At 33.1% G+C, this 15,264-nt stretch overlaps 1 pseudogene; it reads right to left on the bottom strand.

Annotated features, from left to right (window-relative positions):
- Nucleotides 1–5,803: 5,803 nt before the first annotated feature.
- LOC149543539 (negative regulator of the PHO system-like) lies at nucleotides 5,804–6,577 on the bottom strand (annotated as a pseudogene).
- Nucleotides 6,578–15,264: the final 8,687 nt, after the last annotated feature.

Here is a 15,264-nt window from a genome sequence, read left to right as displayed (position 1 = left end):
GTATCCACTCTTCAAATCTATCTTTGTAAAATAAAAAGCTCCACTCAAACAATCCATAATATCATCCATCCTTGGCAATGGATATCTGTACTTGGTTGTGATCTTGTTGATAGCATGAGAATCTATGTGCATCCTCCATTCTCCATTCTTCTTTGGTGCTACTATTGCTGCTACAACACATGGACTCAGACTCTCAAATCAACCCCTTCTCACTACAACATTTGGGGTCAAATTGCAACGAAAAGGTAATTTGTGGATTTTTATGTTTTTTTTTTTGTGCAATTATCCTTGACATCGTGACAATACTGACCCACATGAGTATAAACAAAAAAACAAAATACGACATAAATCATTCCCCGTTTGTTTTGATTGATTGTGGAGAGTTGTGCATGAAAGAGGGTGGAGAGTTTTGAAATTTGGTGGAGAGCTCTAAGCTCTGAACATTGGTGGAGATTTCATTGTTGTGCCCTTGTGATCACTACATTTCATTGTCATGCCCTTCTGATCTCTGCATTTCATTTTTGTGCCCTTGGTGGAGATTAGTGGTGATCTAGGATTTCGTTGTTGTGCCCTTATGGTCGCTACATTTCATTGTCGTGTCCTTTCCTGTGATCTCTACATTTTGTTTTTGTGCCCTTTCCTGTGCTAAGTGACTTACCTTAAAATCCTGCACACAAATAATGCAGACCAAGAAAAATGGGCAGAGTTCGCAAGAAATTTACAAAAACATATCATAGAAGATCTTTTTAGAAAGAAACAAGCTATAACCAAGTTAAATTGGTCTAGTTGCTAATTAGATGGGTTGATTACAAATTCTCATAGAACTGTCATCAAGTTAGGTAAAACAAAATGAACAATCTATTGTTCCCAGGTAGTTGGATCAAATATTGTTTTCCAAGGTGATAAAATTGCATATGCAGATGCATCACTTGTATGTCAGGCGTGAAGCACATTCCCCAACTTATAACAAATGGTTGGATATAAAGGCTCCGTACATTGGCCCAACAATGGAAGCCAAGGTTGTAACCATCCATGTATTGACACAATCTCCCTACGAGGATCCCAAGTATCTACTACTGTTGTTAATTTGGACATCACTATATGATCCAGAATGTTATGAAGTACTGAAGCCAGTAGTAAATTCTCCCATGTCTCCAAAAAATGTAGCATAGTTTTAGGGTCCCTTGGCTACCAGGAATTTGTAGCAGCTATTCTCACTACTGGAAGAATAACTTCACTGAAGAGTTGAGTGTAGCAGTTGAAGAAGCAAGTTCTACTTTGTGTAAATGCCATAATCACGAGGCTCATTCCCTTGTAGAAACCTCGGCCACAATGACCTTACCTCTAAACCATGCAAAGGATGTTGAAGTGGTTCCCAAGCTTGAAACACTTCTATAAGTAGTTGCAAAGAAAATATAGATGCAATACATGACAAATTGCACAAGTCATAGTCCTCCCAATATTTGGACTATAAATTCTCAAAGACACTTGCAAGTGATTCCAATGTCATAGTATCTACTGCAACACTTTCCTGGATTCTATCCAATGCTCCCATAATATCCTCTATGTTTTCTAGTTGTTGTTTTCGCCATGTAGTCTCTTTCTAAAGCCGCTCCTTCTCCTTCTGGTATATTGCCACAAACTCTCTCTTGTGCTTTCAATTTTGATCAAACTTCTCAATATCTACCTCTACCATATCTAAAATCAACTTCACATTGTGTTGTAACTCTAGCATAGGTGTTTGATCCTCAAAAGCTTTCATTTCAACATTTAATTTATCAAGATTGGTCAGCACCCTCACTTGCGGACTTCTCATGTCAAGCACTTTATGTATTGTTTCAACACCATGTTCTTGCTTCTAAGCTAACAGGATCAAATACAGTTTTCCAAGGTGATAAAATTGCATATGTAGATGTATGTATGTATGTATGTATATACATATATATACAGATGTATATGTATATATATGTATATATATACATACATACACACACATGTGTGTTTATGTATGTATATATATACATACATACACACACATGTGTGTTTATGTATGTATACAAAGAGATCTTGTGAATTGTGAATTATGGATTATAAAAAAAAAATTAATCATTCGAGAGTTGTGTGTGAAAGAGGGTGGAGAGCACTAAATGTTGGTGGAGATCAGTGGAGATCTAGGATTTCTTTGTTGTGCCCTTGTGATCATTGCATTTCATTGGCGTGCCTTTATGATCTTCGTATATGTATGTATGTGTACATACACACACACACATTCATGCGTGTTTATGGATGTATGTATATATATCGAGTGATCTTTTTTAAGGTGTTTATTGATCTAGTTGCATACATATTCCAAAATTCAAATAACAAAACAATAAAACTCACTCAATAGGTAGCATGGCCACAAATATGATGGCAACGCCTATTAGTAAGTAGATTCCTCTTTTTCTCTCTCATTTTTCATGTGTTTATTTCACTTGAACTATTACTTCTTAGGGGGCATTTTGTAATATTGGATTCATTTTATGCAAGTGGCGATGAGGACATTCCTAGATGTACATGTGTTAGATGTACAAGAACACTACATAATTGTGATGAATTGCTCATGAGCAATGAAGATGGGCTTCCCCTGAGAGTAGCCCAACATCCAGGTACTTTAAAGATTGATCATTTCTTAAATATTTTAGATGTTAACGAGGAATTTAGATTTTGGGGGGTAGGGGGGAATGAGCTTCCACCTTCACGTGGTCGACCTTGATTAGTAGAGAATATTACACTATTCTTGAAACCAAGTGAAGCTCATCATTAACTTATGATTGCATGACAACTAACTGTGTGAATCTCTTGGTTTCAAGCAATGTGGAAGGAGGCCATAGTTCAATATGCAATCTCAATTCATATGCATACGACATCATGTGGAGCTGAAAAATGCAACAGGTTTGCATTTTTGTTAGAGGTCTTTAATTAGGTATTTTAAGTTATTGATGGTCTACAATTTTAAAAAGTTAATAGACAAATTAAATAAATGTAAACGTGGTGCATTTTTTCAACTCCACCTATTGCCCATGCATATAGAATGCAGTTGCACGTGCATTCTCGATTTATAGTGGCAAAATCTTATTTTGGATGCAACAAAAAAATGACATGCACTAGAAGATGGGAAAATGATGTCACTTTTCCAGGTCTAGAACACTTTTTTGTTATATTTTGTCACACGTATCCCCATGAATATGAATATTTTATCACACATGTCATTTAAGAACATTGTTTTCTTTATATTCCAAGTTGAAATAGGTGATCATATGTTTCTAGATCACCTTCTAGTGGCTCACTTCAAAGTTTTGAAAGTTGCTACTAGATTTATTCTTTGTAGGGAAATAATAAAATTTGTTTATTGCTTTGCATTAACATGTAGAATGAAAGAAATTTTGTCAAAATTTCTTAGGCTTATTTATGCAATTTGCTAGGAGAAGTTGACTAGGAGGATAAGTCTATACCTAGATAAAGAAAACTAAGTAACCTTTGAACAATTCCATCATCCCAAGATCACCAGTTAGACTCTTGCATGAGCATCTTTGTTTCTTTAAAGATTTGATATTGTTATGGGTTCCTATTTTGAAATGGATACATGTGATGAAGCATTGTTTTAACTCTTTTTTGGTTGATGTTAACAGCTGGAGAGGAAGTTGAAATAGAATATGAAGTAGATGGTTGGTTCTAAGTAAGTAAACATAGCTAATAAAAAATAATGCATTACATCTCTAGACTAGCCTATTTTACTGGCTAACCTTTTATATATCTAAATTATTGCAGGTAAGGAAAAAACAACCTGGAAGAGATGGTAACATGGTTGGATTGGTCCCTATTGTTTATGTGATCCCTTCCTAGAGTAGTTTTTATGTAGTGAAGAAATAGATATGCAGCCCTTTTGTCCCAATCTCATCTAAATTTAGTCATAATCTAGCCTTGTCTTGTGTGCATTATTGCTTGAGTTTTGGTAGTTTTTTTTGAAAGTAGATGTGCATTTAAGAAGTAATGACTTTATGTAGATCCATTGGTTTTTAATTCTTTTATATTTTATTCCTAGTCATCTATCTTCATGTTGATTTTTGCAAGATGATGTGCTTTCATGCAAGTGTGAAGTAATAGTTGCTTCAAGTAAGGCATTCTCCCACTGTATATGTAATCATTTTTTGGTCTGATTGAAGGATACTAAGTTGATTGTGGATATAATGTCATCTAAATCTTTGCAAAACATTTTTCAAAAGTAGTCACACTAATGTGGTAGTTTGTTGCATGATCACTCTTATGTATGTTCATTGTATTGTAATACCAATTTCACACACCTTTTTACTGAATGGTGTTCTTGGAATTGTCTATTATTGTAAAATTCAAACATCATAATATCATTTGTTATTTTGATTGGATGGATTTCTTGACATATTAGAGAATTTTTTACATTAAGAGAGATGATTCTATTAGCCGAAATGATGAAATTGAATATTGCAATTGTTCATGTATTAGATTGTATTAGAAATTTTTTTTCCAACAATTTATTGAATAACAATGGAAGTGTCACTATTTTTTTTTCCCCTTCCAATCTGACATTATATTATTTGATAATATAGAATACTCCATTAAAAATATTGAGAGGTAACCATATGAAATAGGTATAGCTTTATGTGCTATTTTGGATGCTTCCACCTCATTTGTATGTACCTAGTATATGATAATGGGGTAGCATCTCCATGAGAGTCCTCTTCAACTTCTCCTTTTATTGAAAGTAAGTTTTTTCTCCCTTTACTCTTTATTTATTTATTTCTTTTTTCCTTCTCAAGTAGCCAAATATGTTCTTCTCATGCATAAATGTTTTTTTCTAAGTTATGAAAACATGGGATGAACTACAATTTACTAATGTAATAAATATAGCTTTCATCTTGCAAGTAAAGTTGTTTTTTTATTGGAAAAAAAAGTGATCTAAAAATAACAAATTTAAAAGAATGATTCACTGCAATGGAGTTATATTTCTTGATATGTTGATCCACCATATAGTTCTATTTGAACAAATAAAGCATGTGGATTGTTTCTTTTTTTGTTTTTCTATTTTTTGTTCTAGGCCATCTAGAAAATAAAAATGGTTTTAAAATATTACACCCACTTAAACATTAGACAATCATCCCATTGTAGATTGGGTATTAACATTTTTTTCTATAAAGAAGGTTTCTTATTCCTTTTAAACATCTAATCTTAATGTATGAATAGTGATAATGTTGTTATCACAATCATGAGTCATGGAAGACTGTGAGCAACAATGGAGAAGGACAGCCAAATAATGAGAAAAGAAGTGATTTTCATAGTTACAAAATGAAGTGATAGTGTACATGATAAGTCACTATTGCACGACAACAGTATCACATGAAGTTCAAAGCTAAAAGAGAAAATGATTTCAAATAAGGGCATTTAAGTGATTTTAAGGAATCCCTGTTGCATTGAGAGAAGTCAAAAAATAATGGAAAAGATGTTTTGTTCAATCATAGATGTTTTTGAATCTTTCTTTCTAACTGATGAACCATCTTTGTTTTGCAACTCACTTAGATGTAAAAGAACATTCTTGACAATCATAACTAATAGATAGTTCATACAAATAGAGATTGATTGACATTGGCATTCTATAGAATATCATTGACATAAAGTGCAAAGCTTTTCAATGTTTCACCCATGTTCCAAACAAAGAAAATTTCTTATTTGAAACCCACAATTGGAATACCCATAAATTGTAGGCAAGAAGTCCCATAGCCTGCAAAGCTCACATTGGTGTTGCACTCCAAGAATGATAAAGTCTGGAAAGAGAATAAGTAAGGTTGTTGAAGGCACTGTCTTGTTGTTAGTCTTTTGCTGGGATCGACCTCCAACATCTTCAAGAGAAAATCCATGCCTACTAAGCATCCCATCTTTTCGGTTGTGCTTTCAAGCTGGTTCTACAAACCAAACCTCCATCTACCACATCTCAAAATATTTCTCAAAAGTTGCACACATTTGTCTATCATCTCCTAGGTAGAACCTCCCATATGCTGAAATACAATACTTAGTTGCTCTTTTGGACATTTCCCACAAATTAGGGGTTCTCTGCAAATATGCAAATATGCATCTGAGTGTCCAAACATCAATTGCAAAGCAATTGTATGTCTTTTGTTGCATTAATAACTTAGAAGCTATGTACCACAAGGACACATATTCTTTCCCATTTCTTTCCATCACACAATTCTTTTTATCCTTCACCATCTTTGCCAATCCAAAGTCTGCAAGCTTAATTTTGATGCCTCCTGCCTTGTTAATAGAGAGAAGACAATTATTGGGCTTAAGATCTATGTCTACAACACCCATGTCATGGCAATAGGCCACACCACAACAAAGCTCCCACATTAGCCCTTTCACCAAGCCAACCTTATCAATGTTCTTGAAATATAACTAGATATGCTCATCATGATTATATCTATATATTAATGATCCTCCATGAGTAGTTTTCTTGATGAATGGACCGTAATCTCATTTGCATAAACCACACCCAAATCATCACCATTATTGTGGGTGGTGTTTAAAAGTTGTAGTGCCCGTCCCTAGTTCGCATTTTTTCTATCATTGTCGAACTCTTTTAGGCCAATTTTATGTTTGATGATTAGTAGCATTACTTTCAAATTATTAGATATTGTTTTAGATTCAATTGATTATATGATGAGATTACTTGATACTCTATACTTCATGTATGCATAATGACTATTACAATGTGTTTTAGTTATTGATGATGATTAGTTAGATGGATTATCATATGTGTTTTATTATAGATACTTACCTTATACTACATGTGTATGGTGTGCGTGTTTGTTTTATTTATGTATGGCATTTTTGATGTGGTTAAAGAAAGGAGTCATAGTCACCTGCTAGTTGGGATATACCCGATGCATCACTTCCTACCATTGCTTGTTTAGCTTAGACTATTGTGTCTGTACATGCGTGGATTTTATGTAGGTTGCAAGTACCAAGTATCGACTTCTCTAAATTGCCAAGATGAGCGTACCCTATCGCCTTATCTCAATGGTAAGAGAGGGGAGATATATTCTTAAGTCCAAATCCCAAACTTTTAGGCCATTTGTCCTAATTGAAAATTAGGACAAGTATCTGAGTTGAGTACCCTCCGAATGTGTTGAATGACGTTAATTCGTGATTATAACCCTTTAGTTTGATCTTGTATGTGTTTTGTTGTGATGGGCTTTTGTATTTTGTTTTATGAGTCTTTGGTGAATTTTCTATTAATTAAATCTAATTAAAAGATTAAATTAATGATTTATTTTAATGAATAATTATTATGGTATTTTAATAATTAATTATATTTAATTATTTGGAAAATTAATTAAGTAAAAAGAATTAAATCTGAAGATAAAAGTTATAAGAATAAATTTAGAACGTGATAAAATTTATTTAATTTAATAATAATATGTTTAGAGTTCATTTTTAAATAAATGCTAAATATTATTATTATTATTTAATTTAATAAATATTTTATCGATTAATTTTCAAAAATAAATTAAAAAGTGAAAAGATATTAATTTATTAAAAAAATTTAAGTTCGCATGATGTATGCATGAGATTTAAAATATAAGAAATTAATTTATTAAAAATTTCATGATCGCATGATACGTGCATGAGATTAAATTTAACAAATTAATTTAAAAAGAGTCAAGTGAAAAGTAAATAAAGTAATTTAATAATTCAATTTACGTGCATGGAAAAGATAAAGGAAAGATAAATAAAAGTTAATAAAGTGTTAAGGGTTGGGAGCAAGGAGTCCTCTTGGGTGAACGCACAATTAGTGCCCCGATTTTAGGGAGAGAACTTCTTATCACCAATTGAAGATTCATTTTTGAGCAATGCGAATTTAGACCACAGATTTTTAGGAGAGGGAAAAAAAATTTCAAAAGGAGGTTCTGAGAGGAGGAACTTTCTCTATAGTTTTCTGAGGTGTAGCAATTAGTATCAGTGTCCAGGTATATGCTTGTGATTTTTGCATATTTTAATACACTCTTTCTCTTTCCTGTCTTCGTTGTGTCTATTAATGTTTGTCTAAATAATTCTTTGTGATGAATCTTTCAATCTTGTAATTTGGAATTCAAGCATGCATGTTGTTTTCATCTGGTTATGGGAGATTAAAATACCATTGCAATCCTCCCTCAATAGAATCAAAATTTGGAAATTAAATCAGGATTTGGGTTTGAATTAAAATGGAATTGAGAAATTAAATTTGGGAAGGATTTGATTTTGAAAATGAAAATCCTAGATTGAAAATTCGAATAGTTCATAGTGATTCTTCTATGAGGCCACACAACTTATTAAAAGGATGGTCGTTTACATTAAAGTTTTCTTTGTTTAATATATATTTTTTAAAAATTAATAATTTTGTTAATAGTTTTTTAAATATTAATTTTTAATTATTATTTTAATTAATAATATTTATTTTAAAAAAATAATATTATTGTTAATTATTATTTTAATTAATAATATTTATTTTTTAAAAAAAAATTATTGTTAATTATTATTATTATTATTATTGTTAACATTTTAATATTTCTTTATTATTATTTAAATAATATTTATTAATAAAGTTTTATTATTGTTTGTTAATTTAAATAATAATGAATTTAAATATAGTTAATTTTTAATTAATAAAATTATTGATAATTTATTAATTATTAATTACTGATAATTGTTGAGATATTAATATAAGTACTTAGTTTGATAATTATTAATTAATTAGTTTAATTAAATTTAATTAATGATGAATATAGTTAAATGAAAATTGTTTAGATTGAAATTACTTATTTATTTTAATAAGTTAAATAAACTTGCCTTTAGATCATTTTAGAAAATTGATTAAAATCAAGTTGGGTAATTGGACTTTTATTCAAATATGGGAAATGGGTTAAATTATATGGATTAAGATGTACCCCTTTAAGTTTGAAAACTCACACTGAAATGAAAATTGGAACTTTACTGTAAATTGACACTATGTGTATTCAAAACTAAACCAAAATACGACCAACACAATTGTTTGTATATTGTTTGTGTTTTTGAAGTTTGGGTTGACTAGAGTGTTGACCAGTTTAGGATGTTTACCAGAGGTTTGGGAGTTATGTGATTTTGATGCTATTCTGTTTTGATCTCGATCTTTCTAAACCCAACCATGGTAATGTGATAGTATGCTTTATTATATGTTGTATTTACTGTTCATTATTGCTTTCTAGTCTTCTTATGTGAAGCTGAGATGTATGTATATGAGATACTTGACTTAACCATTTTTGAGTCTTTGATCAGTTGTATTTGAATTGCTTTCCAGTTGCCTTGATAGGACTGAGGTGTTTGTTTGCTTTGATCTTGGTGATGTCATGTTGTGACATGTTGGACTTAACCATTTTGAGTCTTTGATCAATATTATTGGAATACTTCTTGGTTGCTCGTTAAGAACCGATGGGTGTTGTGATTTATCATTTGATGCTTTCCAATTGCTCATGGAGAACTGATGTGATTATTGTGGATTATCTTTTGATGCTTTCCAGTCGCTTGTATAGGGCTGAGATGATTTTTATATTATTATTGATTTGTGCTTTTATGAGCCTAGGGTAGGTTATCTACATGTAGTGTCGGGAAGTGGCTTGCAATGGGGGCCGAGGGCCCTAAGTGGTTCCCGGGGTAACTCATCGTAAGTTGTTTAATAAGTGAAAACATTACACTAAATGGGGATTAAAATGAACCTAATAAGAGTCTTTGTATGTTCTCACCCATGCCTCGAGTGCTAGTATAGACTAGGATGGGAGTAGAGAAAATGCTTGGTTGCGACCTTGCATTTCGTAGTATGTCTTCTCAGTACAAGAGGATACTAGTGGCCGCATAGGGATCACTAGGGACCCTAGAGTCCTAAGAGACTGCCAAGGTAACTCCAGCGTGATTTGTGCGATGACACTTGCCCGCTTACATGATAGGTTTCCTACATGTCTTTGTGTGCCTCTGGGAATTAGATGTCGACCTATCTTATAACCTTTGAGTTAGATTGCATTTTAGGATTAAATAGACTTAGAGAGTATTTTGATATTTGGTTTGTTATCCTATTTGGGACTTGAGACTATCTTCTCAGCATGGTGGGAGTGGGCCATTTAGGTTCTACGCAGTCGGGTGGTAGTGCTTTTTCACTCTTACCATTGAGATCCATCTGTAGTCATCGTGGTTGGAGCTTCCTTGTTTGCATTTACTTTTATTCTATCTATGTATCATTTTGATGGATGGTTATATTTCATGATGGATGTTATATCTTTTATGATGGATGGATATATCATGTATGGTGGATGGTTTCATTTATTTTAATGTACTTTGTATCATGGATCCGAGGAGGAGGATGTATTTCTAGTTCTACACATGTATATTCTTTTAGCCTTTCATACCCTGTGACATGTACAGTGGATGATTGAGCATTTTGAATTTCATTCTCACCGCTCAATAGGACTCTTCTGTTAACTGTGACTTCTCCTCTTTCAACATCTTCATAGTGTGATGATCTAGCATCTTCGTGAACATGCATAACTCTAGCCTAGCCTTCAGTTTCTTCAATTTGTCCTTCCTTGGCACTGGGAACATTCAAATGTTCTATGCCCTTATTCTCTATACTGAAAACATTTTGTACAGTACCCCCCTCCTTTAGATCCTTCCCCTCTTCCTCTTCCTCTTTGATCTCTATCATTTTGATCATGAAAATGATTGGAATTATTCCCCCTCTGGATCTTACTACTACTTCCATCCTCGTCCTTTTTCTTTCGATCATCATTTCAGCCTCCATAAGATCATCTTTCAAATCTTCTACTATGACCTCTACCACTATTTTTGTTATCAAACTTTCGCTCAGCTTCTCCTCTGCTTTTAGAGAAAATTGGTACGCCTCCTCAATACTGGTCATTCAAACCACGCTCATCTCCTCCTAAATGCTTGGCCTTAACCCATTAGGATAACGGGAAACTTTCTCCTTATCAATTTTTGCATGGTCAATTCTAATTAGAACTCAATAGAACTCTTTGGTATACTCTTGAATAGATCTTCCCGCTTGCTTCAATCCTTGCATTTTTTTCAAAAGATTAAGCTCATAATCCACAAGAATGAACCATCGCTTCATTTTAGCTATCATTCGATCCCATTTGGTGATTTTGTCTTTCCCTCTTTTATTTTGCTCCAACTGGATCTCTTGCCACCAAATCTTTGCATGTCCCTTCAGTTTCACCTTCACAAACTTGACCCTATTCAGATCTTCAATATCTTCATATTCAAAGTACTCTTCCAATTCATTGATCTAATCGATCAATTCCTCTGGGTTAAGATTTCCTGAAAAATGTGAGAACATCAAACTTAGGCCTTTTTCCAATCTTGGAAATGGCTTTAAAAAGTTTTTCCTCCTCTGGGTTCAAAACTGCATCTTTTACTACTTAATCAACATTTCCTTCTCTCTCATTTTCACTTTAGTCATCTCCTACAGCCAAATTCATTCCTCTATGCATTTGTTCATGCAATGCTTTTATTTGCCTTTGGAGGGCACTAAAACCCTCAAGTGTAACACCTATAACTCTTCCACCATGCTCTCTTTGTGGAGGCATCTTCGCACTTCCACTGAAACCCTAGTGCAAACTGCCTCACAACTGCCAATTTGTCTACACGCTTAGCCCAAACCACAATCCTGTTGCAAACTACCTCACAGTAATTGATCTATCCACACACTCAGGAACTCCAACTCTAATACCACTTGATGAAGGGTGCTCCTCTTAATACCATAAACAGATAAGAAAGAAAGAAATAATAGAAATTTGCAAGAACAAAATATAAGCTTTTTATTATCATTGCAAATGCAGAATTACAAAATTCAAACGTGCAATATGCTAACCCACATGGGCACCTTCCTTACAGTAATCTACAAGACAAAGCTATGAACTATCACCTAGATCTATCCTAGATAATGTTCGGGTCTTTTCTTAAATAGACAATTTTATGCCACCTAGGAAGGTTCTAGAAACTCAAACTTAATATATAGGGCCGACAGACCATAACAATACATATAGAGTCAGCCAAATACACTTTTGACATTTATTTTAGAAATTTCAGGTAGCCCAACTTTGGATGGCCATAACTCTAACTATTGCTCTAATTGGCTATTATAACCGCTTTTTGGAAACCTCAGCTCATGATCTACAGGCTCAAATCTATGTAAGTGCTCATTCGTCGAGTTGTCAGACCTCTTTTGAGGCCTCTAAGGCCTTCAAAACTGAGCTTGAAGTTTGTATACCAAAATTGCATACCAAAAATCTACAATAACTTAACAAATACATATAATTTGGGCATGAAACTTCACTGACAAGTTGATATGTCTAAAATGAACCTTCACCTCTAAAATTAGAACATTTCAAGCTCGTATGACTGACTTACTAAGTGCAAGCCTCTACATACAACAACTTTGCATTAAGACAACTATTATTGAAACAACTGAAAGGAAATATTTTTTGGGTAATGCAAGATTGCTCTTACACCTTGGATGCTCTTGCATCACCAATTCACAGAACAAGATAAGGAAAAGAAGTTGGTAAAATTCATTCAAGAGTTTGATGCATTTTAAACTACTCTTGAGGAGACTACAAAGACAAATGTACAAGCAAATCATGATGCCAAATTATTTAATTAAGTTTTTTAGAATGCGAGAAGTGACTTAGTTGTATTAGGTACTTGCATTAAAGATTTGAGGAAATATATCACTGAAAGGAAACAAGTATATGTTGAATGTGCACGAGCACATAAACACGCCTCTAAGATCTCAAAGGCTATCAAGGATAAGAAATCATAGATAGACAAGTTGGCAGAGGAAATGAAGGCTAATGATGTAAAGATTATTGAAAATCAGAAAGTAAGCAAGGCAAATGATGAATTAAGACTCTTGGAACAAGATCGAGTTAGAAAATGAAAAGATTCAGTCTACTTAGAGACCACCTATCACCAAAGATTGATATATTATAGAAGCAATTAGACGTACCCCTAGATGCAAAGAAATCATATGAGAACTTTGCATTCATTGACCTTAATGGAGTAGAAATTGTCGCTTATGGATCCTATAATGATCAATGTGGGAGAGACTGTCAAATCTACTTGGGATTTAGAAGTTGCATTCTTCAACACTCGTTTTGCATACTATATGACAATTCTAACCAAGATCCACCTTTGTCATTGACGTCAAAGGGGGAGAAGTAGATGGAAAAAATTTGTATTCAAGTATGTATAGCTTACTGCGTATTTAGTAAGGGGGAGCATTTATATAGAATATAACCACATAGGGGTACATTAGTGTGTATAGATGGAATATATCAATGATCCATAGTTTTTAAGTATTAAAATTTTGTTTTTGCCACAATTTCTAAGTTTTGAAGTTTTTGGAAGTATGTTATACTTAGCCAATTTTTCCTTATGTTGTTATCAATGCCAAAAGGGGAGATTGTTAGCAATTTGGCTAAGGTAGTATGTTTAGAACTGTCATTAATGACAACATAATATAGTATTCAAGCTGCCTAAAATAAGTATTATGTTCGCACAAGATTACTTAGAAATTTGTCTAAGATTAGAAAATTGGTACAAGCATACTATTTTGTTCACAGGGTTCACAGAAGATAGATATGGTTTAGCGAGCTTGAAGGAATATTGTATGAACATCATAGAAGATGTCATAAAGGCCGCTACAGCTTTTGATATGTTTTACATACATTTTGGTTGAGTTTTCAAGTAATAGGTTTAACATTACAGAACATGGCAACTGACGGAGTATTGGCATTTTGGTCAAGGAATTGTTTTAACTTGTCAAAACAAGATCTTGACAAGGTAAGGGCGACATCCTAGATGTTAATTGCCATGTAGCAAAATGTGATATTGAGTTTTGGAAACATGTGAAGAAGTTAAGGCCAACAAATTAAAGCTTTTGGTATAAATGAAGAACTTTTTGTTTAGCGAACTTGCCAATTGTATTGTAATGATATGGTTGACTTGTGTGCAGTATGATGATATTGTGAATATGCAAATTCAATGGATATAGCAATACAAAGCAGAGATATGAATGTTTTGAATGCAAGAGACTACAAGGACTAACCAAACATTCAAGATATTAACACAGTCAAGGTTCTGTATATATTCATATAACTTGTAAAGTTGTATATAAATGTTTGGGCAATGGGCTCAACTTGTATTTTGTATTGTAATTACAACCCCTACCAGAGTTCAGGCTTCTAACAAGGCCTAGTCCTCTAAGAAGGAAAGATACACTATATGCATGTATTAGACTCCTAACAATGTCTATATCTTTCACAAGATACTTTTGATTAGCGGATCATTTTGTGGGTACCATCCCCACCAAGGGTTTCCCTTGGCCAGAGTTTTCATAGTTAACAAAATATGGTGTCATGTTTTTTTATGTAGCACATGGCTTTACTTTTCGGTTTACTCATATACACAAGTTTAAGATTTGTAAATGATATCCATAGTTGGGCAAAAAGTTGTTTAAAGTGCATAACTGATTCAACCCCTCCCCTCCCTCTCCCCTCTCTTGCCCCCCTCAATTATATTAGTGTACTTTAGTTTGTAAAATTTCAACGCTTATATATGGCTAAAAATATTGTCAAATGGATTTCAATTGCCAACATTTTTGGCTATTATGTTACTCTATATAAGGTTGCCTTTTAAAGCATTATTCATGTTATATTTTGAAGGTGAAATATTATGTCGCAAGAAATAATCCAAATCATCAGGGGTTGATTGAATACTCTTGTTGAAGAAGCCTAGTGTTTATTTTGAATTGTAATTGCCAAGTTTACTATGAATGCAAAATATTGTGCTTCTGTGGAATTCTTCTCTTAAAAGTGCTTCCCCATGAATATTGTCTCTTCATTGTGGTATATTATTTGCATGTTTATTATCTATATATGGTTGTGTTTCTTATTATGTAAGAAATAGTTAAAGGATTTTCCCATGTATATTGTATGTTTGCTCTATGTTATTTTTTTTGCAAAAAGGTTTGGGGCTATTTAAAAACCCCAGCTTTACCTATAATAATCAAATAAATAAATCTTACCAGAATTGGAGAGTTACTCACTAAATCAACCAAATAAGATGTCAAATATTGTTCACACTAGTTTAATACTATACATAAACTCC

Source organism: Cupressus sempervirens, chromosome 8 (genome assembly GCF_028749045.1).
Source record: "Cupressus sempervirens isolate cs-2001-9-10 chromosome 8, ASM2874904v1, whole genome shotgun sequence".
Classification (NCBI taxonomy): domain Eukaryota; kingdom Viridiplantae; phylum Streptophyta; class Pinopsida; order Cupressales; family Cupressaceae; genus Cupressus; species Cupressus sempervirens.
The sequence above is the reverse complement of the archived record's forward strand: the minus strand, read 5'-3'. Positions and strand labels throughout refer to the sequence as shown.